This window comes from Canis lupus, chromosome 5 (assembly GCF_011100685.1).
Source record: "Canis lupus familiaris isolate Mischka breed German Shepherd chromosome 5, alternate assembly UU_Cfam_GSD_1.0, whole genome shotgun sequence".
NCBI lineage: Eukaryota > Metazoa > Chordata > Mammalia > Carnivora > Canidae > Canis > Canis lupus.
Window position 1 is genome coordinate 78944051 of NC_049226.1, and position 25753 is coordinate 78969803.

At 35.8% G+C, this 25753-nt stretch overlaps 2 long non-coding RNA genes across 5 annotated transcripts in view; one reads left to right on the plus strand and one right to left on the minus strand.

The window, feature by feature from the left end:
- LOC119871961 overlaps positions 1-25753 on the minus strand; it is a 325713-nt gene that overhangs the window by 297203 nt on the left and 2757 nt on the right. Inside the window, exon 2 of one of the 2 annotated variants that reach the window (XR_005360141.1) lies at positions 11715-11771. This is a non-coding gene — a long non-coding RNA (uncharacterized LOC119871961). Of the gene's footprint in view, positions 1-5833; positions 5975-11714; positions 11772-25753 lie in introns of those variants that run through there. The other variant, XR_005360142.1, reaches the window with a different exon arrangement.
- Positions 1-25753, plus strand: part of LOC102153393 — a 137975-nt gene that overhangs the window by 31570 nt on the left and 80652 nt on the right. The window contains exon 1 of one of the 3 annotated variants that reach the window (XR_005360149.1): positions 14762-14833. The exons of the other annotated variants lie outside the window; for them this stretch is intronic. This is a non-coding gene — a long non-coding RNA (uncharacterized LOC102153393). Of the gene's footprint in view, positions 1-14761; positions 14834-25753 lie in introns of those variants that run through there. 3 annotated transcript variants of the gene reach the window in all.

Sequence of the window (25753 nt, forward strand, 5' to 3'; positions counted from 1 at the left end):
AGAGGCAGAGACATAGGCAGAGGGAGAAGCAGGCTCCATGCAGGGAGCCTGACATGGGACTCGATCCCAGGTCTCCAGAATCAGGCCCTGGGCCAAAGGTGGAGCTAAACTGCTGAGCCACCTGGGCTGCCCCAGTTACTTATTTTTATATACAGATGGGTACTCGGTGAACCAGGATGCTGGTTAAAAATGCAGTTCTGACTCAGCTAGATTGGAGAGAGAATTTAGGAATTGCATTTAAACATTTTTTTAAAAAGATTTTATTTGAGTAAGAGAGAAAGCATGAGGTGGAGGGCAGAGAGAGAAGGAGAAGCAGATGCCCAGCTGAGCAGGGAGCCCCACTCAGGCTGAATTCTAGGACCTGAGCTGAAGGCAGATGGTAGACACTTAACTGAGCCACCCAGGCACCCTAGATAATTCTTATATAAATGATCTGCAGGCCAGTTTATGGAAGTTTACTTTGACAAATAAATATCCTTTTAAAAAGTAAGTGAGTATGGAGTTTAGCTTCTAGTAATAATGTTAAACTAAGCAATTTGAACCATCTCTCCTACTGAGAGCAATTAGGAAAGTGGTTTTTTTGAAATAGAAACAAAAATCTGTTTGAGGCCTTGTAACTAACAGTATAGTGAGAACCTATGAGACCAACTAGGAGGACATTCAAGAGAGATGAGTCTGGCATTTAGAGGTGTTTTTCCCTTAGAGGTTTCTGCCATTTCTTGTAGATCTGAGTATCTGCCATTTCCAATAAAGATGGCTAAAAGCCTGCGATACTCACAATCATGAAGTCTGTGGGAAAAACTAGAGTTCAAGGCCCCCAAAGAGGGGGATAATACCTGATAAAATCTCAGAGGAAGGATGAACCTGAAATAGACCAGCCTAGCCAGAGACTGAAAACCAATTTTATTTATTTTTAAAGAGATTTTATTTATTTATTTGACACAGAGGGCACAAGCAGGGGGAGCAGCAAAGGGAGAGGGAGGAGCAGACTCTCTGCTGAGCAGGGAGCCTGACATCCCAGGATCCTGGGATCATGACCTGAGCCCAAAGCAGATGCTTAACTGACTGAGTCACTGAGATGCCCCTGAAAACCAATTTTAAATAATTTCAAATCTTGATCTGGTTTAGGTAATACAGAATTACTACTGGAGTTATCCACTCCCAGAAATTTCTATAGAGGAACACTTACTGGTGTTCAGTCAAAATAGAAAATAGGCACAAAAGATAAAACTGCATGATAAAAAAAACAAGAGAAACAACACCCAATACAAAGAGACTTATACAGGTGATTTAGATGATGGGGGTTTTAGACGCAGATTTCACAATAAGAATAATATATGAGGACACTGTATATTCTGATTTTAATTCCTATTGGATATGTGATTTTCAGATATTTTCTCCTGTGGGTTATAGTTTTATTCTATTGATAGTGTCCTTTGATGCATGTTTTTAATTTTCATTAAGTCCAGTTTTGCTTTTTATTGCCTGTGCCTTAAGCATCATTCCAAGAAATCTTTACCAAACCCAGTTTTGTAACATTTTTGTCCTATGTTTCCTCTAAGAGTTTTATAATTTTAGTTCTTATGTTTCTTTGATCCATTTTGGGTTAAGTTTTAAATGTGGCTTAAACAACAGAAATCAATTTAGCACAGTTCTAGAGGGTAGAAGTCCAGTATCCGGGTGTTAACATAGTTGGATTCTGGTAGGAGCTCTCTTTTTGACTTGCAAAGGGCTGCTTTTTGCTGTGTTATCACATGGCAGAGAGAGAGAGAGACCTTTAGTGTCTCTTCCTTTCTTGTAAGGGCCCTAGGTCTACAGATCAGGGATCCATTTTTGTCACTTCATTTAACCTTAATCACTCTTTAAAGTATCTCCAGCACAGTCACATGGGTAATTAGGGTTTTAAAATATGAATTGTGGAGTGCGGGGGGGGGGGGGGGGGGGGGGGGGGGACACAATTCAGTCCATAGCAACCATGTATACAAGGGTTTATATCTGGGCTCTTTATTCCATTTGTTTATCTGTTTTTATGCCTGCACCATACTGTTTTGATTACTATAGCTTTGGTAAGTTTTGAAATCATAAGTGTGAGTCCTCTAACTTCATTCTTTTTCAGGATTGTTTTTGGCTATTAGGGGTCCCATGAGATTTCATACAGATTTTAGGATGGATTTTTCTATTTCTGCAGAAAGCATCATGGGAATTTCAGTGGGGATTTAATCAGATTTGTAGATCACCGTGGTTAGCACTGACATCATAACAGTATTAAATAGTATCCACAATAGCCTATTCTTCTACTTAAGTAATTTTTAATTTCCTTCACCAATGTTTTGTAGTTTTCACTGTACAAATCTTTTACCTTTTTGGTTGAAATTTCTAAGTATCTTATTCTTTTGGATGGGATTGTCAATGGAATTATCTTAATTTCCTTTTCAGGTTGCTTGTTGTTAATGTATACAAATGCAGTTGTTCGAGTGTTGATTTTGTATCATGCTATTTTGCTCAGTTTGCTTATTCTAAAAAGTTTTTGTCCAATTTTTTAGGGCTTTCTACATATAAGATCTTATCATCTGCAAAGAGATAAATTTACTTCTTTCCAAGTTGGATGCCTTGCTTAATTGCTCTGCCTAGAATTTAGAGTACTATGCTGAATGGAAGTTGCAAAAATAGACATCCTTGTCTCATTCCAAACAAGCCTTTGACCTTTGAGGATAATGTTAGCTGTGTGTTTTTCATATGTGGCTTTTATTATGTTGAGGTGTTTTCCTTCCATTCCTAGTTTATTGAGTGTTTTTATCATGAAAAGGTATTGAATTGTGTCAAATGCTCTTTCTACATCAGTTGAGATAGTCATGTAATTTTTTTCCTTCATTCTGTTAATGTGATGTATTCTGTTAATGTTTTTCTTTGGGAAATACTATTCTGATTCTTTGTATGCCTTTTGATTTTTTATGTAAAAACTAGACAAAAACTGAATCATATAATGTAGCAGCTCAAAAGCATATTTTCCCTCTTTGCCACCATATGCTGTTTTTGTTGTTGTCATTGTTTTTTATTGTTCTCGTAGCCTGATTCTGTGCTGAGGATCTGCCTGAGATGTAAACTTAAGGTCTTTCTAGATCTATTCTATGCTTTCTCCTTTCTTTGGGCCTTTGCCATGACTTTCTAAATCCCCTATATATGCAGTTGCTTTCCAATATCCTACTTCTTAAATATCTGGCTTCCAAAAGAAGAAAAACATAAACATTAATGAGGCAGGAGGATAAAACGTGTGTGAAGCCTTTAAATCTCCTGGAAGTCACTTTGGATGGAGGTAGATGAACTTAAAGTAACAGCTGCCTGGCTCTGTATCTCTCCTTCCACTGTCAGGAGAAGCAATCAGCAGTCAGAGCCCAGATCCCCAAATATTTAAAGGAAAAGGTCTGGTTTCACACTTGATTCTCACAGGCTGCATACCAACTGCTTCAGGATCGTGTACACAGTTGCTTGCCATGAGGCTAGGGAGTGGGGGGTGAGGAGCTGATGCTGTATTAAGAGCTCCCAGAGATTATCACTGTTTACTGTCCAAGACTTCCCTGGAAACCTAGCTACAAGCCTTCAGATAGACTCCAGAGTTCCAAAATAGTTACATCAGACAGATTCCATTGGTGCAATAGTTGTCTAGGTGAGGAGACAGATTTCTGATGAGTTAATGTTTCCTACTCTACCATCTTCCTAGAATCCTCTGCCCCAGAAGTCCTTTTTTCTTTTTTTTTTGGCTTCACAAAAAGATTGAGAGGAAGGTACAGAGTTCTCCTATACCCATTGTCTGCATATCTCCTAATCTCCTCCATTGTCAAAATCCCTCCCCCCACCAAAATGGTACATTTGTTATAGTTGATGAACCTGCCCTGACACATTATCACCTAAAGTCTATAATTTACATTAGATTTCACTCTTGATGTACATTTTGGGAGTTTGGACAAGTGTATAATATTTATCCACCATTATAGTATCATATGGAGTATTTTCACTGCCCTAACAGTCCTCTATGCTCCACATATTCATCCCTTCCTTCTCCCAACCCCTGGCTACCTCTGATATTATTGCTGTCTCCATAATTTTGCCTTTTCTAGTATATCATATAGTTAGAATCATGCGTCATGTATGAAGCCTTTGCAGATTGCCTTTTTTTACTTGGTGATATGCATTTAAGGCTCTTCCTTAAATGTCTTTTCTTGACTTGATAGCTCATTTCTTTTTAGTGCTGAATAATAATCCATTATGTTGAGGTACCAAAGTACTCACTTACTGAAGGGCATCTTGGTTGTTTCCAGGTTTTAGCAGTTATTAATACAGCTGCTATAAATATCCATGTTACAGATTTTTGTGTGGACATGGGTTTGTAAGTCCTTTCAGTAAATACCAGTGTGTTTGATTACTGGGTCATATGGTAAGAGTATGTTTAGTTTTGTAGGAACCTGCTAACCCGTCTTCCAAAGTAGCTGTCCCGTTTTGTATTCCCACCAGTAATGACTGAGAATTCTTGTTACTCTACCTCCTAACCAGCATTTGATGTTGCCACTGATTTGGATTTTTTCCATTCTAAAAGGTGTGTAATGGTATCCAGAAGTCTTTTTTGCCTCAAAATATCACAATTTCTTTTGTTCCAAGTGGGCAGTGCTTCTACTGATTCATCTCTCTTAAAAAACGGGGATTTCATATTTGATTCTAATCAACTCTGTATGCCAAAACCAAACCCCTGATTCTATTTGAGACTTGCCCTTCTCTCTACACTTAAATTACAGATACTTGGGGGATGTCACACTTTTGTGGGACTATGCCTTTTGTATTTCTAGAAATTAACTTGTTTACCTTTGTTGTTGATAGGCAAGGTACCATCTTAATTCTTCCAGAGCTCTTAAGAAAATGTTCAATAGCCATTATCCTTGATCTGGTCTTTACCCAATGCCCTAGGTTTAGTCTTTTCCCTCAAGCTGTTTCTTTTTTTTTTTTTTTTTTTTTCTCAAGCTGTTTCTTAATGGCTAGGGCTTTTATTAGATGAGAATGTTTTATTTTCCAATCTGAAATGTCTGGGCAATTTATAATCTCTTTAATTTTGCCTGCAAATGGATCATGCCTTTTCTCAAGTCATCTCTTTCTTGTAGAATCTTACCAAATGAAATAGTTTGTGCATTTAACATTTTTCCTCAAAATCTCCTCCCCCAGTTCTGTAAGTTTATTAAATTATTTTCTGCTAGATTATCCCATGCAACATTTTTGCCAACTGTTTGCCATTATATGAATCATAATTTTTCTGATTTCTTTTTCCCTGCCATTTTTCCAGCTTCCTATTAGAGTCTCCTCAATACCTGCTTCCTGGTTCTAAACTATTATGTATTTTAGTTTTTTGCTATTGGAGCACCCTGCTTACAGCTTACTTCTTCTATAGCTGTTCACTTTTGCTATAGTAATGTCTCTAATTCAGTAGCTTAAAACAAAATAATTTATTCTTTTTTATATATCTTAGAATGAGCTGGTCTAGACTCCAAACCGGAATTTAGGTCTAAGTCTACTCTATTTCCCACCTATGTAGTTAGGGCACATTCTTACAGTAATGTCAGATGCGTGGGCAAGTTCAGTTGAACAAACACATTTCAAGATTCTGTATGCACTATAGCTACTAACATCTCAAGGCTAAAATAAGTAATGTGACTTAATCCAAAGTCAAAGCTCAGAAAGGTATTCTATCTCTAGAAGAAGGAACAGTAGTCACATGGCAAAGGACACAGAAAATGAAGGGGTGAAGAACTATGGTCAATAATACAATGTACCAAATCATTTAAACACTAACCAAAACAAGTATGAGAAAGCTATGCTCAAAGTTGTCATTAAAAAAATTAGAGATAGGGATCCCTGGGTGGCGCAGCGGTTTGGCGCCTGCCTTTGGCCCAGGGCGCGATCCTGGAGACCCGGGATCGAATCCCACGTCGGGCTCCCGGTGCATGGAGCCTGCTTCTCCCTCTGCCTGTGTCTCTGCCTCATTCTCTCTCTCTCTCTCTGTGACTATCACAAATAAATAAAAATTAAAAAAAAATTAGAGATAAACAGTGATGTTTCTTGACAAAATACTTAATTTACCTGTAAGCAAAAATAATTCTGAATATATATGTACCTAATAATTAGCCTCAAAATATAGAAAACAAAAATTTACAATTCAAAAAGAAGAAATATGGGGCACCTGGGTGGCTCAGCAGTTGAGCGTCTGCCTTTGGCTCAGGGTGTGATCCCAGAGTCACAGGATCAAGTGCCACATTGGGCTCTGTGCATGGAGCCTGCTTCTCTCTCTACCTGTGTCTTTGCCTCTCTCTCTGTGTCTCTCATGAATAAATAAATAAAATCTTAAAAAAGGAGAAATATGAAAATTAATGATCACAGATTTTAACTTACCATTCTCAATGACTTTTACAACAAGCAGACAGAAATTAATAGAAGGAAAATTTTAACCCAATTAACAAGCTTGATTTACTTATCTTGTATGTAAAACTTCAAAATGAATATTAAAACTACTTAATGCCCTTTATTATTGAGTACATACAGAACATTTTAAATATTTGACTATAGTTCATCCATAAAGAAATTATCAAATTTCAAAGGATTGAAATCATATTTTCTCAGATCATCATGGAATTAGATTACAAAAGAATAACATAAAGATAATTAGAAAATCCCTATATATTTGTAAATTTAAAGATAGAACATTAAATATCTCATGCCTCAAGGGAAAAAAAAGAAAAATAGAAAATATTTTTAAATACTGATGAAAATACTATATATTAAAACTTGTAGGTGTATAGCTAAAACAAGCTTACAGAGAAAATTTTGGCTTTAGATTCACATGTTAGAAAAGACGGAAAGCTGAAAAAGTGATTTGAGCAACTATCTGAGGAAGGAAGAAAAAACAACAAATTCAAACGAAAAGAAACTAGAAGGAAAAAACTAAGAATAGTAATTAATGAAATAATAAATATTCAACAAATCAACAAGCCAAAAGTAGTTTCTTTGAAATAAAATTGATACTTATTCCCAGACAGAACTCATCATTAAAAATAAAAGAAGGCATAACTAACTAAATTCAGGAATTAAAAAGTTGGGAGACATTACCATATATCCTACTTCACCATTTGGCAACATATAGTAATATTAACAGGGCTCTACATTGTGGCATAATTTTTTTACTGTATAAAGAATATATGATACTTGTGTATATAATTTAGAAAAACAGATAACAAAGTAAAATAGTGTCCCAATAGTTAGGAAAAAATGTTTCTCAATCCTAAATGTACACTGGAATTGTCAAGTATGCATTCTTTAAATATTGATGCTTTGGGCCTGTTGGAGGATTATTTAAATCATAATTTCTAATTGTGTCTTTGCCTCTATATTTTTTAAATTGCCACTTAAGAAAATATTTATTTATTTGAGAGAGCACAAGCAGAGGGAGTAGGAAAGGGAAAAGCAGGCTCCCCACTGAGCAGGAAGCCCAATGTGGGACTCAATCCCAGGACCCCCAGGATCATGACTTTAGCCAAAGGCAGGTACCTAACTGAGCCATCCAGGTGCCCTGCCATGTTGACTCTAATATTTAGTCACATTATGAACAACTGATAGAGAAAATAATATTTTAATGTCCTTCAGGTCTTTTTTGCTTGTATAAACATAATTTTTATATAGATTCTTATGAAGCACACAATTTTGAAACGTTTTAAACTTACCAACATGTTCCTACTGGTATAGGAAGATGTTTACAATGCTTCTACCACTGCATTTTTAATAGTTACATAGTATTCTATTTTGTGAATTTATTACCATTAATATAACTAATACATTATTAGGCATTTGAATATTCAATAGTATAAACAGTGCTAAGAGAATATCTTTATAAAAGTACTTTTCACACATCTATAAAAAGCACTTGTTAAGTCATTTATTCAAATATATTCTTACTGGATTAATGCAAATAGTTTATGTAACAGTTGGTAACTAAGTTTTTATCTTAGATGCTTGCCCAGAATCACATAGGCTATTAAGATTGAAAGAGATATATTAATATCTGTTTGGCTAACCATATTATCCCTAACACAGCAATGCCTGTTATACAGAAGGCATACAAAAATATTTGTTGAATAAGTGAATGAATTTAATTCCTTGGAACTAACTTCAATTTCTAGAGTATGTGGAGCAGCCACTTTCAAAAGAAAGATAGTGTAATCTTAGGAGGAAATCTAGCATGAGAAGACAAACTTAGAATCTATGACCTAAAATCTTTTACTTTCAAATTAACGATTAATAACAGAGAGTTATTGAGGTTTATGTACACCTACACTTTAAATATGGTCATTTTGGCATGTAGATTTTAAGCTACCATTTATTGAATGTTTTATATCCATTGTCTCATTGAACCTTCACAACCACCTACTATAGTGAATATTACTATCTCATTTGAAAGATGAGGTTTAGAGAGGTGAGTATATATGCTCAAGGTCACCAGCAAAAGAACAGGAGACAGGAATTCAACTCTGGCTTGTCTGGTAGGAAAAAAAAAAAAGCACCCCTTTAACCACTGTGCCTCCCATGTATTTTGGTTTTCTGCTGCACTGGAGCAGAATAACTTTGGACATTGCAATTAAAGATAATATTCTTATAACCAATACATGACTATGGAGAAATATTAGACAATTCAGATAAGCAAAACGAATGCAAATTATACCTATGATTCTGTTATCCATTGGGTGAACAGTACTTTTTATCTATCTGAAACAAATATATCCTACCTCTGAAATTATTACAATCCCTGTCATTCTGTTTTGCTCACTGTGTATTTGGGCACTTGACATGCATTGAAGAAGCAGTACAATATATATATTTTTTAAACTGACCATTGGCTATTTTTTCTATAGCATCTATTCATTCTTTCATAATTATAAATATTATTATGTTTATGTCCTATTTTGTTCCATGCATTCTGCTACCTTTTGAAAATATAGTGGTGGTCAGAAACAGATATGATCCCTGCCCTCATGGAGCTGTCAGTTGATCAGAGGAGAGTTTTATGAATAAAAAATGACAAATAAATGTAAATGTGCTATTGTAAAAAGCATTATGCAAGATAGGGATGTGAGTTTGTACAAGGAAAATTTGACCTAATCAGAAAAGGCTTCTCTGATAAAATAATAAGTAAGCTAATATTTGAAGGAAAGTTAAAGTAGGGAAGGAGGAGCCTTACAAAGGAAGGTACTAATATATGAAAAGCCCTGAGACAATAAAGACCTTGAGAATAAGGGAAATAGAAAGAAGGCTGGCACAGCTCAGGATGGATAAACCAGCTGGAGACTCTCATACAGCATGGGGCTGAAGAGGAAAGTAGGGACCAAACTCTGCAAAGGCCCTGAGGCTGGGTCATGCTGAGTATACTCAGAGCAGTAAAGATTCCAGCGTGGCTAAAGTGGCATAAGTAAGGCAAGAGCAATGTAAAATGAGGTTAGGGAGGCAACAAGGCGCCAGATAGTAATGCAGTGCTCTCCATTAGCACTTTCTACAGTGATGGAAATGTTCTTATCTGCTGCCCACTGTGTTAACCATTACTCACTTGAAACTGAACACTCAGAATATGGTTAGTATAATGGAGGAACTGAATGTTTAATTTTATTTAATTCTAATAGTCTTTAGCTGCAGTGTCTAATATGGTGACTTCTGAACCATGTGTGGCTAGTGTAGCTAAGGAATCTAAATTTTAATCAGTTGAAATTGAGGTTGCCATGTATGGCTAGTATCTACTGTGTTAAACCCTGCAGCTCTAGCCAGTGTTGCCTTTGGCTTTTACTCTGGAATAATTGAATTTTAATTACCTAAAGCATTTATAGCCAAATTGGTGTTTTGCTTTACTTTTAAGCAAAGTAATAAGAACTTAAACATAATTTCCTTGATTGTCATTTTTAATTGATACTTTGAGACATCTCAGAAGGTGAAATGTAGTTGGTTAGAGTACATATATTTTTTCTCATATATTTGTCTTAGCTTAAATGTTTCTTGGTCATTAAAGCCATCCCTGACTTCCTCTAGATGAAGTAGTTCCTCCTAGTTAACATTCTTGTAGAATTCTGCACTTTCTCTTCTTGTCTCTTGCCATATACTAACGTATATTGATATTTGTATAATTATATAATATCTTCACAACCCCAGCCACACATAAGATTTTATTTAGGGCAGGGATAGTGCCTTACTGTCAGTCTATAGTTCATGGAATTGTTGTAGGCCCTTAGTGAATATTTGACACCTGGATAAAAGATCCAGAAAAGATTCCGATAAAGAAGTGAATGACTATACAGCAGTCTTTTCTACTATACTCGTCTTTCTGCTTTTTTATCCATCCTGGTTCTCATCCACATACCTCAGGCCATTAAGGACTTCCCTTAACCATCTATTCAGCCCTGTTGCTTAAAACTATTGATAAACATAAATCTCAATTCTATCTAAGCAGTCTTCATTGAGAGACCTTTTCCCACTCACCAAAAAGGGATTTAACTATCTTAAAGTAGATCCAAAAGAACTAGTGAAAAGCTTGATGACCTCTGTAGCTCAGAAATGAATTACTCTACGGTGACAACATGCTTTGTCTCTTAAGACTTCTCAGCTTTCATATAAATCATAAGAGTCTACCTTATTTTACATGAATTGCCCATTTTAAGACAGAATAATGATGGTATGTGACAAGTGGCAGTTGTCTCATAGTATTTCACTTAGCTGGCTTTACACAATTCACTCACCCTTAGGTTACTTAAGGTTGTATATATTCATATGTTGAATTTGTCTTTGGGACGTTCTAAGAACCCTTAGTGGGGATTCTGCAGCACATGACAGTGATTTTCTTTTTTCTTTTTTTTTTTTAAAGAGGTGGTTTTTTTCTTTAAATTTTTATTTATTTATGATAGTCACAGAGAGAGAGAGAGAGAGAGAGAGAGGCAGAGGGAGAAGCAGGCTCCATGCACCGGGAGCCTGATGTGGGATTCAATCCCGGGTCTCCAGGATCGCGCCCTGGGCCAAAGGCAGGCGCCAAACCGCTGCGCCACCCAGGGATCCCACATGACAGTGATTTTCATTTATTTTGGTCCACAATGGGACTACCTTCTCTACTATCCCTCAGACAGTTGGAGGACTGTTAGAGCATCTTCCTACAATTTGTATGAAACTTGTAGTGATAGAACTGAAGTGAGCATCCAGTGACCTGGGTTTCATTTAGTCTTGCTGCAATTCAGTGTGTCACCTTCAATGTACTTAACCATTCTAAACTTGAAGTTAGAGCCTCTTATTTCCTACCTGTTTCAGTGATATTAGAACTAGTAAAATAATCAATTTTTGTGAAGCATACTAAAGTCCTTCTACAAAACAAATTAGATGCAAAGATTGCTGAGTGTGTTTGTGCAGAACTGCTGATGTTTCAAGCCAGATAGAACAGTAGCACCTATTCAAGTCACCACCACAGGGGACCTCTTAAAAGTCGGTTGACTTCACTATATGATAGGTTAGGATTGTTATTGGTTTATATTTCTCTTCCTGCCAAAAGAAAAGCCGTGAGTCTAGAAGAAGGAATTAAGAGTAGTAGTTTCTGAGGAAACCAGTGCCACAATGAACTGTGTGGTAGGTCAATTTGTTCTTTAAGCAGGTCTGGCAATTACCTTGGAATACTAGGCCTTCATATTTTTTCCACGTTTTTTCTTTATGCTTTATCATTCCTGATGAAAGAAACAAGAACAGTAAAAAGAAAAGCTATAGGTTACTCTGAAAAGATGCCAAGTTTCTTTAGGGGAGTGGTTGTCTTAGGTGGCGCTCTTACTACAGCACTGGGAGCTACACTGGTCCAAAGAGTAAAGCATGGCCTTTTGGGATCATAATGTGCTGTACATTTCTATTCCTATTGCTGCTCCCAGAATTTCTTATCTCTTGCCCTGGCAAATCATAACACACACATACACACAGGCACACACACACCCATCCCTGTCCAGTGCACCCAGTAGGGGGGAGGGGGCAGAAAAGACAAAGTCATTTATATAATGTGTCTCCCTGCTGAGCCCCTAATGGCCGAAGCTTTTGTTCTGCATTCAGTGGCTGCTTGTGATGGGCAGGAAGCTGCAGTCTCCCTTTGTTCCATGGCCTTATTCAGCAATTTAGATCCATCATAAAAATCAAATATGCATGTTGCAATCGCCTTGCCTACAACAGCTTCAATTTTCACCTTTCTTTAATTTGAACTCCACAGGGGAAGAAAGAGAACGAAGGAAAAGGGGAGAATGGGGAGAGGAAAAAAAAATTGCTTTGTATTTTTGCTCAGTGGACTGTGAAAATAGGCAGTAATGAAAAAATATATTTTTAATCTCCTAGATGTATCCTATTCGAAACAGCGCATACCACGAAACCAGGCCAGTTGAATCCCTTCTAGAAATGCCCTCAAACCATTCTGGTTATTGAGGCTCCAAAACTGGATGCGAAGTGGTTGGGAAGAGAGCAAAGTAGAATAGCATTACAAGAGGGTGGAAAGAGGAATACTATGTTTTGGGCTTGAGAAATCATCCCATTCAGAAAGGTGACAACTACACCACTTCTGGTTAAAAAAAAAAAAAAAAAAAAAAAAAAAATTTAAGGTCAACTGACTGTCATGAGTTTATTTTGTAGAATAAATGATTTGGGTAAAGGGTTCACAGATGGAATGAAAGAGAGATTACATTTAAAGATAAATATTTCCTCTCCAAATAAAAATGAACACATTGAAAGAGATGTTTTTGTCCACTTATTGATTTGTACACTATATTTAAAATTTTCCCAGAACTTCAAAGGATGTGTTCCCTGGGGTTCAAATAAATTTGCATCAGTGGCTTTGGTATTGATTATTCAGAAAAATACAGAAACCCTTTACCTAGTCCATTATTAGACTTGAACAGGGACTTTACAGAGGAGTTCATGCTCTAAATATAAACAATATGGCCAATATTTATTTGATTTGTTAAAAAAAATAAAAGATCTGAAGAACTTTGCCTCTTTATGCCTGGTTTTACTTATTATTATAGATTTTGAAAGCTCGAGCTAAAGTTGAAGCTGAACAGTTTGAAGATCCTTTGCCTGTTTTTATAAATGGAGCTCTTTCAGGGTAATTCCAGGGAGATTTGCTGTAGGCAACATTAGACAGCCGCAGAACATAATGTAGGATGGATGCAGACTGAAAGCGTGATCTTGAGGATCATTCAAGGTTGAAAAGCCTTTGATTGTCTTGAGTGGAACTTCTCCTGGAAGATGTACTGAGTGAGTCTGGGATCAAAACCAGTTTCAGAAGTTTGATCCAGTTGTAATATGGAAATCCACCAGATTCTGCTATGACTAATTAGAGATGTGTGAAGAAGGTTTCTCTTTTCCAACATTATTGATTTTTCTTTCAAACCCCCCCAGTTTCATAGAGAAAATCTCTGGCATTTAAAAGTGTTCAATTTAGTACAGTTCACTGATGCATGTAATCTTTGCTAACTGCATCCCATTTTCTCTGAACTTGGTTTTTCAGGTCCTCTTATGTTCTGGGTATATTTTAGGTTTACTTTTGGTTTTAAGTGAAATCAAGAATGCACCAGGACATATGAGTACTGAAAGGATAAATTTAATATTTGTAAGGGTTTTTTTTAGTTGCAATTTTTCCCTTCCCTCTGTTGGAAATGGAGGAAATTATCTATGCCCAGAAAAAAAGAGGTATAATTTTTAAAAGTGGAGTCCACAATTTAAGCTTCCATCTGAGTCAAGGGATTTGTTTATCTCTTGAATCTCATCTGGAAAATGTGAGAAAATTAAGATGGTAATAGTGCCTGGAAATTTACAACACTGGAGAAAATCTGTAGTTGTATAGGCTAGCTCAGGCAAAAGCTGTGGCTCTGTGCTTCCTCAACTCCCTTTCTCCACCCCTTCATTTAACACTATCCCATGTCTCTTAGACTATTGTGGACAGATATCAGATCCTATAACTTTTCATTGAAGTCAGAACCATATGCTGTCATTTTATGTTTTCAGCTTCTCTTTAATGAGAAAAGATGCTGGATAGATGTATCAGATGGTAAATGTTGCATATTGGAGAGTGAAGCCTTTTCTCTTTGAATGTAAGATAATTTAATGTGCGAGAGTTTATTTTTAATTGAACATTTTTCTCTCCCATATCAAATGGGAACTTTTCTTTGTCCTCAGTTCTGTTTTCCCAAGAAATAACTTGTAGAAAGCATAGAGGAAAAATTGTTCAGGTATTTTCTTGACTAGGCTTCCTTTTCAGGCCACCTGGTTTGTATTTCAAGGTCATGCTACTTACTTCCATGATTGTTACCTATGCTTTAAACAAAATGTTAGATTTCTTTTCCCTCAAGATGTCAATGTCTTTCAGAGTGCCTCTTTTTCTTCAGTATTAAATATATGTTGAACTAATAATAAGTCTGAATTACTGAAACTTTTCTCTTATATAAAATCATGTAGAAGTTGAGTGTCCAGAATTAGTCTCAGTTCAAATTCTGTTTCCAACCTTGACCAACTCTGTGATCTCTGGCAAGTTAAGCCTCAGTGTCTTCATTTGTAAAATAAGTATGTGAGGGTAATAACACCTGATTCATATGATGATCAGAATTACAAGAGATTATACAAAGTTTGTTACAGGTTGAGTTACATGGAGATGAGCATTCAGGATGTTTACCATTTATTAGGGAGTACTCTTGGGATCAGCACCTCTGGAAAATGAGTTGTAGTGCATTCCCAGCAAAGACCTCAGCCAATCCTACAGGTAAGTTTTTTCAACTGAGAGCTACAGGTAAGTTTTTTCAACTGAGGGCCATCTTCTCTCAGGTCTCCCATTAGCTGGTGAAATAAGTCCTTCATTCCTAAAGGAATATCTGGGTGGCCCATCCCAGTTTCCCCCAGAAGTATTTAGTAAATGCTCAATAAATGTTAGCTATGGAGTAGTGCCAGTGTACTGTGAGACTATTTACCTGTGAGACTATTCTCATCAGTATTGCAAACATTTGCTCCCCTTATATATATTAATTACAAGGGACAGTATAGTGTTGTGGTAAGAGCACAGCCCTGGAACTGGACTTCATGAATATGAGTCCCAATGCCCTAGTTAGCAGCTGAATGACCCAGATAGATAAGGATCATGTACCTTGGTTTTCTCAACCGTGAAATGGGAATAATAATAGTACCTATTTTCATAGGCTTATTATAAGGGTTCAATATGTTAATACTGAACACTTTGAACAGTGCCTGGTATGTAATATGTTCTTACTGTGCTTATTGTTGTTATTTTCTTTCTTCTCTCAAGTTAAACATGTAGTCAAAAAGAACTTTGGAATCAGATAATTCATGGTTTAAAATCCCAGCTCTGTCACTTAACAACTATTTTTATTATGTTATTTAATCTGTGGTACTCAAGTTTTCTCATTTGTTAGAGACGTTTTGATGTCCCTTATAGAATGCACCAAGAATTTGAAGTTTTTATAAACCTATGTTTTAGTTCCTTTTCTGAAATATGGGAATAATCCTACCCTTAAGATGTCACGAAGATTGCATGAGTTCATATATGAAAAGTACATAGAATGATGCCTGATGCAAAGTGCACATTAAGTGTTAGCTAATAGGATGAAGATGATGATATCAACAACGCATATATAAAGTACTCTGCACAGTGCCTTGTATATATAAGCACTCAAATCGTATTTTTGAAGCCCATCATGGATCTATTATTTTATTCTCTCCTTATAGCCTTTATTTCCTATGTAATCTGGTCTGCTGTTCCTTTATTCTTGATTATTCCTTTCCTCTTCCCTCACTGGCTTCAGGTTTTTGAATGTTATGTGTGGGTAACATTAAATCATATCCTCTGACATCTTTTAAAAATTATTTTGATCTTCTTTCATTTTCTGGAGATAATAAGGCTGATGAGTGATTAAATGTTATCTTCAAGTGTAGGAAGGCTCTTGCTGCAGAAAGGATAGTTGTCAGTTCTCTGTCTTTAGGACAGAAGAAGAGAAATAGACTTAAATGTAATGTAAACCCAGTATGGATGACCAAAGAGGATGGTAAAATCTCTAACTCCAAGAGAGACTGAAAAACAAAGAGTGCTCTTAATTTAACTAGAATAAGTATGCACATATGTTCCCATCTAAATGAAAGAGAAAATTCTAAGGAATCTCTTTTGACTCCCACAATTTTCTGATTCTGCTATCCCAAAATATCTTAACCATAAATATTACCTGCTAATGTATACCTTGCTTATGCTATTTTACTCTATTGTCATATTATCTTTCCTGGTTTTATAATAGCTGCTGCCTTTATAAATTCAGAAGGATCTTGGTTTGGCACAGCCATCTACTATTTATAATAGCTTATAAACTATTTCTCTTTAAAATAGTATATAATAATAAACAATGACAGCTAGAATGTTCTTTTACACTCCAGAGGAAATAGCCTGATTAAATCCACCTTATTCATATACTCAGGGTTTTTATATTGTTTTAGATTTAAATATTGCCAAGTGTTAACCTTAGATTGTTACTTTGGCAGAAACTTGATAGTATAATTATGGCCTTTATAATTACTCATGTAGAAAATCATCTTAATTAAATAAACAAAAACTGAAGGCAAAGGAACATTATGATTGAGTTTATTCCATACGAATAAGAGGAAGAGTGGCTCAAAATAGAAGCAGACATCTGTGGAAATAAAGAAGAAAAATCTGCAGTTCTTAAAAACCTAGTCTTCTCTTTTGAGGATATTATCATATAGAGATCTAGGAAATAGCACAGCTTCAAACATACCCCTTAATAGATAGAGTAAAGCTGCATTTTTGATGGCAGACAAAGCTATCATCTTTGTTCAGACTTTGAACTACTACTGTAGCATCTTCTACCCAGGAATCTCATATTCCCACAAATTCTATACATAGTAGTTATTACATGTTAAATATATAAAGCATGAAATTTCTCTTCCTGAAAGTCCCTGAGAGTGTATAAATTATAGATCATTGTTTTTAGAACTTTTTCTTTGAGTTCCTTCTGACTATCCCCACTGAAGACCTAGGCCCTGTTAGTATGTCTTTTAGAAACTTACAGCACAGGAGAATTTTCTGTAATATTTTCTCATTAAGAAATATTGCTTCCCGGGGATCCCTGGGTGGCGCAGCGGTTTGGCGCCTGCCTTTGGCCCAGGGCGTGATCCTGGAGAACCGGGATCGAATCCCACGTCGGGCTCCCGGTGCATGGAGCCTGCTTCTCCCTCTGCCTGTGTCTCTGCCTCCCTCTCTCTCTCTCTGTGTGTGACTATCATAAATAAATAAAAAAAAAAAATTAAAAAAAAAAAAAAAAAGAAGAAATATTGCTTCCCTAAAAAATATGAGGGAGCTAGCTGGATTTTTGTGTGTGTAAAATACACTAGAACTTTAGTTGTTTTTTTTTTTTTTTATATCTTTGTGCTTGGCACAGAATGGGTACTCAATAAGTAGTAATGGTTCACTGAGTCCATAAAAATTAGTTGTCAGGTTAAAAGAGATTCTTTTGGTATGATACATATTTATTGCATCAATGTCCACAGGAGTTCTGGAATTGCTTTCAGAGTTCAGAGCCTTTAGTACAGTCTTTTGAATATACTCATTTTTTCATATCAGTTAACATTTACAGAGTGCCTATAGTACATATTTTTAAGTAGCATGATTTTACTCATCAGTTGTCATTTATTTTTTTTTAGTTGAAGTATAGTTGACATACACTGTTGCATTAGTTTCTTGTGTACACATAGTGATTTGACCAGTCTGTTATGCCATGCATACTGCATGTGTAGTTACCATCTGTCACCATACTGAGCTATTACAATACAACTGGCTATATTCCCTATGCTGTGCCTTTTATCCCTTTGATTTATTCATTCCATAACTGGAGGCCTGTATCTCCCATTCCTCTTCACATGGTTTACCTATCTATTCCTCCCCCACTCCCTTCTGACAACCATAAGTCTGTTCTCTGTGTTTATGGGTTTATTTCTGCTTTTTTGTTTATTTGTTCACTTGTTTTATATTTTAAATTCCTTATATAAATGAAATAATACGGTATTTTTCTATCTCAGTCTGACTTATTTCATTTAGCATAATACCCACTAGGTCTATCCATGTTGTCTCAGATGGCAAGATCTCATTTTTTATGGCTGAATAATATTCTGTTGTGTATATATCACACATTTATTTATTCAAAGATTTTATTTATTTCAGGGAGAGAGATAAAACCTAAGTGGGAGAGGGACAAGGGAGAGGCAGAGAATCCCTAGCAGACTCTATACCAAGCACGGAGCTCAACTTGGAGCTTCATCTCATGACCCTGAGTTCATGACCTGAGCCAAAACCTAGAGTTGGCTGCTTAACCAACTGAGCTGTCCCATATATGCCACATATTCTTTACCCATTCATCCATCAATGGATACTTAGGTTGTTTTCCTAAGTATTATATTGATACTATATTGTCTGTTATAAATAATGCTGCAATAAACATAGGAATGCATATATATTTTTGAATTAGTGTTTTCTTTAGTTAAATATCCAAAAGTGGAATTACTGGATCATATGCTGTTTCCATTTTTAATATTTTGAGGAACCTCCATACTGTTTTCCACAGTGGTTGCACAGTTTACATTCCACCAAGAGTACACACATGTTCCTTTTTCTCCACATCCTCACCAACACTTGTTATTTCTTGTCTTTTTGTTTTAGCCATTCTGATTGGTATAAGATGGTATCTTATTTGTAGTTTTGATTTATATTTCCCGGATGATTAGTGATATTGAGCATCTTTTCATATGTCTGTTAGCCATTTATATATCTTTTTTGGAAAAACGTCCATTCAGGTCCTCTACCCATTTTTTAACTGGATTATCTGGGATTTTTTGGTGTTGAGGTGTATAAGTTTTCTGTGTATTTTGGATACTAACCCCTTATTGGATATATAGTTTATAAATTTCTCCCATTGAGCAGTCCCTAATTCTTGTGTAGTTCCAATAGTTTTATTTTTGCATTTATTTTCCTTACCTGCAGAGGCATATCTAGAAAAATGTTGCTAAGACCAGTAAAGAGTTTATTGTCTATATTTTCCTTTAGGAGTTTTATGGTTTCAGGTATTACATGTAGGTTTTTAATCCATTTTGAGTTTATTTTTGTGTATAGTATAAGAAAGTGGTCCAGTAGACTCCTAACTCTGGGAAACGAACTAGGGGTGGTGGAAGGGGAGGAGGGCGGGGGTGGGGGTGACTGGGTGGCGGGCACTGAGGTGGGCACTTGACGGGATGAACACTGGGTGTTATTCTGTATGTTGGCAAATTGAACACCAATAAAATATAAATTTATTATTAAAAAAAAAAGTGGTCCAGCTTCATTGTTCTCATGTAGTTGGCCAGTTTTCCCAGCATCATTTATTGAAGACATTATCTTATCCCTATTGTATTTTCTTGCCTCTTTTTTTTTTGTTTTGTTTTTTTTTTTTTTTTGCCTCTTTTGTTGTAGATTAATTGGCCATATAAATTTGTGTTTATTTCTGGTTCTGTGTTCTGTTCCACTGATCTTTGTGTCTTTTTTTCTGCCAGTATCACACTGTTTTGATTACTGTAGCTTCGTAGTATCTGGGAGTATTTGGCTTTGTCCTTCTTTCTCAAGATTGTTTTGGCTAGTAGTTTGTTTATTTTCAATTATATCAATTGTCTGCCACTCTCCCTTCTGTCAGTAATAGTAACAATGCTGAAGGGGGACAGTAAAAAATAAGAAATGGTTTTCCTTCAGAGTTAACATTTAGAAATGTATGTACAAATTAATATAGTACAAAATACAATGTTTTAATAGTTATAAAAGAAGCAGAGTGAAATAGATGACGTATCTGGTTGAGCTTCATGGAAGAGGTTGTATTTCAGATGGATCTTGGTGGATATGGGTAGGAAAATATGGGAAAAGGATATGTCAGGCAAGAAGAAAAAACTTGTAAACAAAGGACCAAAAGCAGAAAAGCACTTGGTTCAATTAGAGAATGGTTGAATAGTAGGTAAAGTAAGAAAAGAAACCAGGGAGATAGAACTCTGGAGCCAGGGTCCCTGGGTATAAATCGTAGTACTGACACATATTAACTGTCTTTTGACAAGTGACTTGAACTGTGTGTCTTAGTTTCTCATCTTTAAAATGGGGATAATATCTTTATTTTTTTTTATTAAGTTGATATGAACAATAAGATACCATATGTAATGCACCTAGAACAGTGCCCAGCATATAGCAAGCATTATGTAAGTGTTAGAAGGCAGGAGGGTGGACATTCTTTCCGGGATGCCCCTGAAAGCTTTTGAGCAATGGGGGCAAAGAGATAGAAGCTGTGCTTTGATAGGACAATCCTGGCAGTACTGTGCATAACTGAAGATCAGAGGGACATTAGCTGAAAGAGAGATCTGGGAAGAGGAAATGAGGGATTGGATTGGGGCACTGGCTGTGGGAATGACAAGGAAGAGATGTAAGTAAGAGATTGCACAGTCTTTAAAACAGGCACATACTAACTTTTCAAATTTTTTTTTAAGATTTTATTTATTCATGAGAGACACACACACAGAGAGAGAGAAGCAGAGACACAGGCAGAGGGAGAAGCAGGCTCTGTGCAGGGAACCCGACATGGGACTCGATCCTGGGACCCCAGGATCACTCCCTGGGCTGAAGGCAGGCGCTCAACCGCTGAGCCACTCAGGCATCCCACATTCCCACATTTCAAGTTTTTGAATGAGAATATCTTTGTTTTTGAAACAACCAGAAGTCATTTTGAAATAAGTCTAGTGACCAAAGTGGGAGATTTCTGGTTATAAAACAAAACAAAAGATGAATTTAAAAAGTAATAAAATGGGTTTTGTTTTGTGGCTTCTTAAACTGGTACTAAAGGCAATTCCAAAAGAGATTTGCTAGAAAACAAAAAAAGTACAGTACATTTATCAGTGGAATAAATATATAATTTCGCCAGGTTATTATGATAGAGGAAAATAGTCACTTGGTTGTATTAATATTAGCGTACATATTTAATCATCAGTAATATTGCAGATACTACCTTTTTAATAAGAAAATTTAATAAAGTTTGAAAGTAATTCCTAATTTGTAATGATAATTCCTTGAATACAATCTTATGGAATGGGGATAAAAAATACTTGAATGATAAGGACCAGAATTTGGTCTTTCCTTTATTTTATTTACCATGTCCTACTGTTTATATAGCTTTTGGACACTGCCACATCTTGATTTTTTTTCTTTATGTTACTGTTTTTTATATTTTATTAAAATGAAAATAGGAAGGAGGATGGGAAAGCCAGGATTCGTTAACTTTAGGTACTGCTAAAGCTAGGTAGGGGACTTAAATTAAATTTAAGTAGCCTGATTGGCTTTGCATAGCTGTTTGAAGATGCATTCTAACACTACCATTTTCTATATTCTGTTAGATTTATTAAGGGTCTTAACATATTGTTGACCTATGTGCAGTTCACTAAATATTGCTCTATGTGCTAATCGGATCAGCTTTCACTTATCACCTTGCATCTGCTCTGGGCTGGTGATAAAGGGCCACAACTTTTCCTAGAAAAATTTCATATGATACATTGAACTTAGTATTTAATTTTACTTAAAATACTCTTTTCAGGCAAATGAACCACAATGCAAGTTTATAAGTTGGAATTGCTAGAAATGTTTCCAAGGTAAACGTACTATGTATAGACACACATCTTTTTTTTATGAGAAATTCATTTTATTATTTAAAAAAAACTTTTTTGAGTACAGTTTTCAAACATTGTTGAATTAAAGTCGATGATATAGTGCTAATTCAATTTCTCCATTGTGTTATGCTATGCTCACCACAAGCGTAGCTACCGTCTGTCACCATATAATGTCATTATAATATATTGACTATATTTCCTATGCTGTGCCTTTTAGTACCATGATTTGTTCATTCCATACATAGGCACTTGTGTTTTCCACTCCACCCATTTTGCCCATCCCCTCACTCCTCTTCCCTCTGGCAACCATCAGTTTATTCTCTGTCCATATGGATCTATTTATGCTTTTTGTTTATTTTGTTCATTTTATTTTAGATTTCACATTTAAGTGAAATCATTTGATATTTGTATTTGTCTGATTTATTTCACTTGTACAATACGCTCTTGATCCTTTCATGTTGTCTCAAATGGCAAGATCACTTTTTTTTATGGCTGCGTAATATTTGTGCATGCATGTATGTATATACACTCCTTTTTTAAATCCACTTGTCTATTAGTTGACACTTAGGTTGCTTCCATGTCCTGTCTATTGTAAATAATTCTGCAGTAAACTTAGGGGTGCATATATCTTTTTGAATTAGTGTTTTTGTTTCTTTGGGTAAATACCCAGTAATGGAATTAATGGATCATACGGTATTTCTATTTTTAATTTTTTTTTAGAAACCTCTATACTATTTTACATAGTGGCTGCATCTATTTACATTCCTACCCAACAGTGCTTTAGTTCCTTTTTTCTCCATATTCTCCATATTACCAATATTTGTTTTTTCTTGAAGACATAAATCTTTAAAAATTATCAATTAATTAATATATAACAGGATATATATTTTTACAATAAAAACACTACAAAAAGACAAAAAGAGAATGATTACTATTTGCTGTCAGTGAGGAGGGGCTTCTGTAACTGGAGACTATACCGGAAGTGGGGCTTTTTTCCACCAGGTATATCCCAGGGAAAAGGAAGTTTTCACTTCCCATAGGAAAAGGAGGGTTGAAACAATGTATGATATCCTAAAAGTGAAATAGAACTTCATGATGAATTTAGAGCAGAAACCTGAATGGAAGTCATTATGAACATAGTCTCTGTCTCTTGTTGAAAAGACAAGACTCAGTAGGAAAAACCTTCAGTCATTAGTTTAGCAAAAGTCAAGACTCACATTGGAAATACTAGAAGGAACTAGGATCTCTTTGTCAATTCCAACATAAGGTTTTATATTGATATGTGTTGTCAGACCCTCCTTTTGCAAATGAAAGCTAACAATCATTTGGCAGTGAGGATGCCAGTAATTTAGTGTTTATGAAATGTAGTTACTTCTCAGGTTAGAATTAACCATTTGCTACCTGTACCTTCTACCGAATTCAAATATGTTGGTTCTTGCCAAGGTCTGTAGTGGGAGATTGAGTGGCAGGAAATAGATCCAGTCTGTTGATTCATCAGTATAACATCAATCCAGTGAACTCAGAATAGGATGGAAGTCATAAGGGCATTTCATAATTCCTAATAAACCAGCAAAGGAAATGTGTGAACATTCAAGAGTATGAGATTGCATTCTCAGTCTGGATGCCATTCTTCCCCAAATACCCAGAAAATTTCAAAATAGCTCTGGGTTATAAATAGACAAAAAAGTTACCTGCTTTGATGGGCAGTTTTTCATTTGTTAACTATGGTGTCTTTGTTCAGGCTGCTATAACAAAATACCATAAACCAGGTGGCTTAGAAACACCAGAAATTTCTTGCAATTCTGGAGGTTGGGAAGTCCAAGATCAAGATATCAGCAGATTTATTGTTTGGTGAAAGCCTGCTTCCTGGGTCATAGATGGCCATCTTCTCTGTCTTCACATTGTAGGAAGGGTGAGGAATCTCTCTGGGGTCTCTTGTATAAGTACACTATCCCATTCATGAGGGCTCTGCCCCCAAGCGTCAATCATCTTGAAAAAGCCCCACTTCCAAATATCACACCCTGAGGGAATAGATTTCAGCATATGAATTCTTAGGGGACACAGATACTCAGCCTATAACATTGATTCCAGCTGTTCAGAGCAGCATAACTTGTACTGGTCAGAGAAGCAGAAATAAAAACCTGTGTTTACAGGGACATTTCCAGCAAATGCAAGCAAGAATTATTGTATGTTGGGAATGGCAATAAAGTCTTTAAAACTCATTAAAATAACACATTTTGTTGCTTTTCAGCCTTCTACCAAAAATCCTTCTTATCAATGCCATGAAAAGAATTTAGAGAATAACTGAGTATACAGCTATGCCAAGAATTTAAATTGACCTGAGGGCCTTCATGCAAATAAGATTTCTGTTATCAAACAGAATTCTCTGATTTGTTAGTGTTTTTGATATGACTAGTTGATATGCAGATCAACCTCTAGTAGGATATTGACCTTTGAAGTTTTTGTAACCACCTTATAAATTGTGAAGCATTATCAAATGTATCTCTTTTAGGATTGCCCTGTTCCTATTGGCTGGTAGTGGTCATTCTGCAAATAGCTACCATGTGTGTACTATGTACCAACTACTCATCTAAGTACTAGAAAAATAATAATGAATAAAACATTTTATATTTAAATATAACAAAAATGCATAAAATTAATAAAGAACTTCAGATAATGATAAGTGCAGTGAATAGGAAAAAAGAGGCTATCGAGATATAGGGTGAGGAAGAGAGTGGGTTGTGGGCAGGGAATGAGAAATATTTTAAACAGGTTAGTCTGGAAAGATCAGTTTGAGGATCTGACTGCTAAAGGCCACAGATGTTGAGCAGAAGTAAGCCATAAATTCCCGGTTGGGGAACAAGAATTGCAAAGACACCCTGTGATAAGACCAAGCTTGGCTTATTGAAGGAATGATAAGAAGGCCAGGTTATGAGGTAAATAAAGCTCAATGGGACTTGTAATCTTACAGGCACTGAATGGCAAATGAATGAGAGAAGGTACTTGGTAAAAGATCTTTACTTTCAAATTTTTGTTTTTCTTTTTGCACAGATTTCTTCTTACTAAAGAGACAAGATGAACCATTTTAAAGAACAGAATTATCTTAACTGTTTTACTCCTTTTCCCTTAGTGTCCTAAGAAAAATTTATCTTTGAATACCTTGTTTCCGATCTTCCTCCTCTGAGTATCCAGAAATATCCTCTTCAATTATTAGCTTTTTGATAATATTTACAGAGGAAATATAGATCAGTCATATATGCCTTTTTGTCACAATGCTTATCAAAGGAAATGAAGAGGAAAATACTGAATAAATATGTATTACAGTAATTCTGTCTTTTGAAGCAGTCTGCCTTTATTATCATAGATTTAGGTCATTGTGTTCCATCAGGTCCATACCATTTATTATATAAATTTGGACAGGTTACTTAACCTCTCTTGAAACTCTGTTTTCTCATCTATAATATGTGGAGGTGACTACTCTTTATGTCAGAGGTTTGTGAGGATCATGAGACCATGTATATGAAGTGTTTAGTGCAGTGCTTGGTACACACAATTATGGAGGACTTGCTGTTAGGTTATCATGAATATCTTCATTCCTTCCAGTCACCTCCCAGTAAACTTTTCTGCAAACTTTTTCAAGTAGTTCCAATAAACTTTTATGTTGGCTTTTCCCACCAGCTTATGTCACTGATCAAATATCTTTTTCTCCAGTGTCCAGCTGAAAGAAACTGTATATTTATGAGACCATCTTTTGGGAACAAAAATGCCTGGAGTCAGTGGTCTATTAAAAACCTAGTATTAATTAAGGCTCCTGTCAAACTCCTGACAAAACCTATGTGTACTGTATAGCTATACCAAGGATTCCAGAGCATAGGTGAAAACATGTATGTTGCCCTTGATCTCCTGAGCTACATTTGGCAAGTATCCAGTCACTCATTTTTATCTA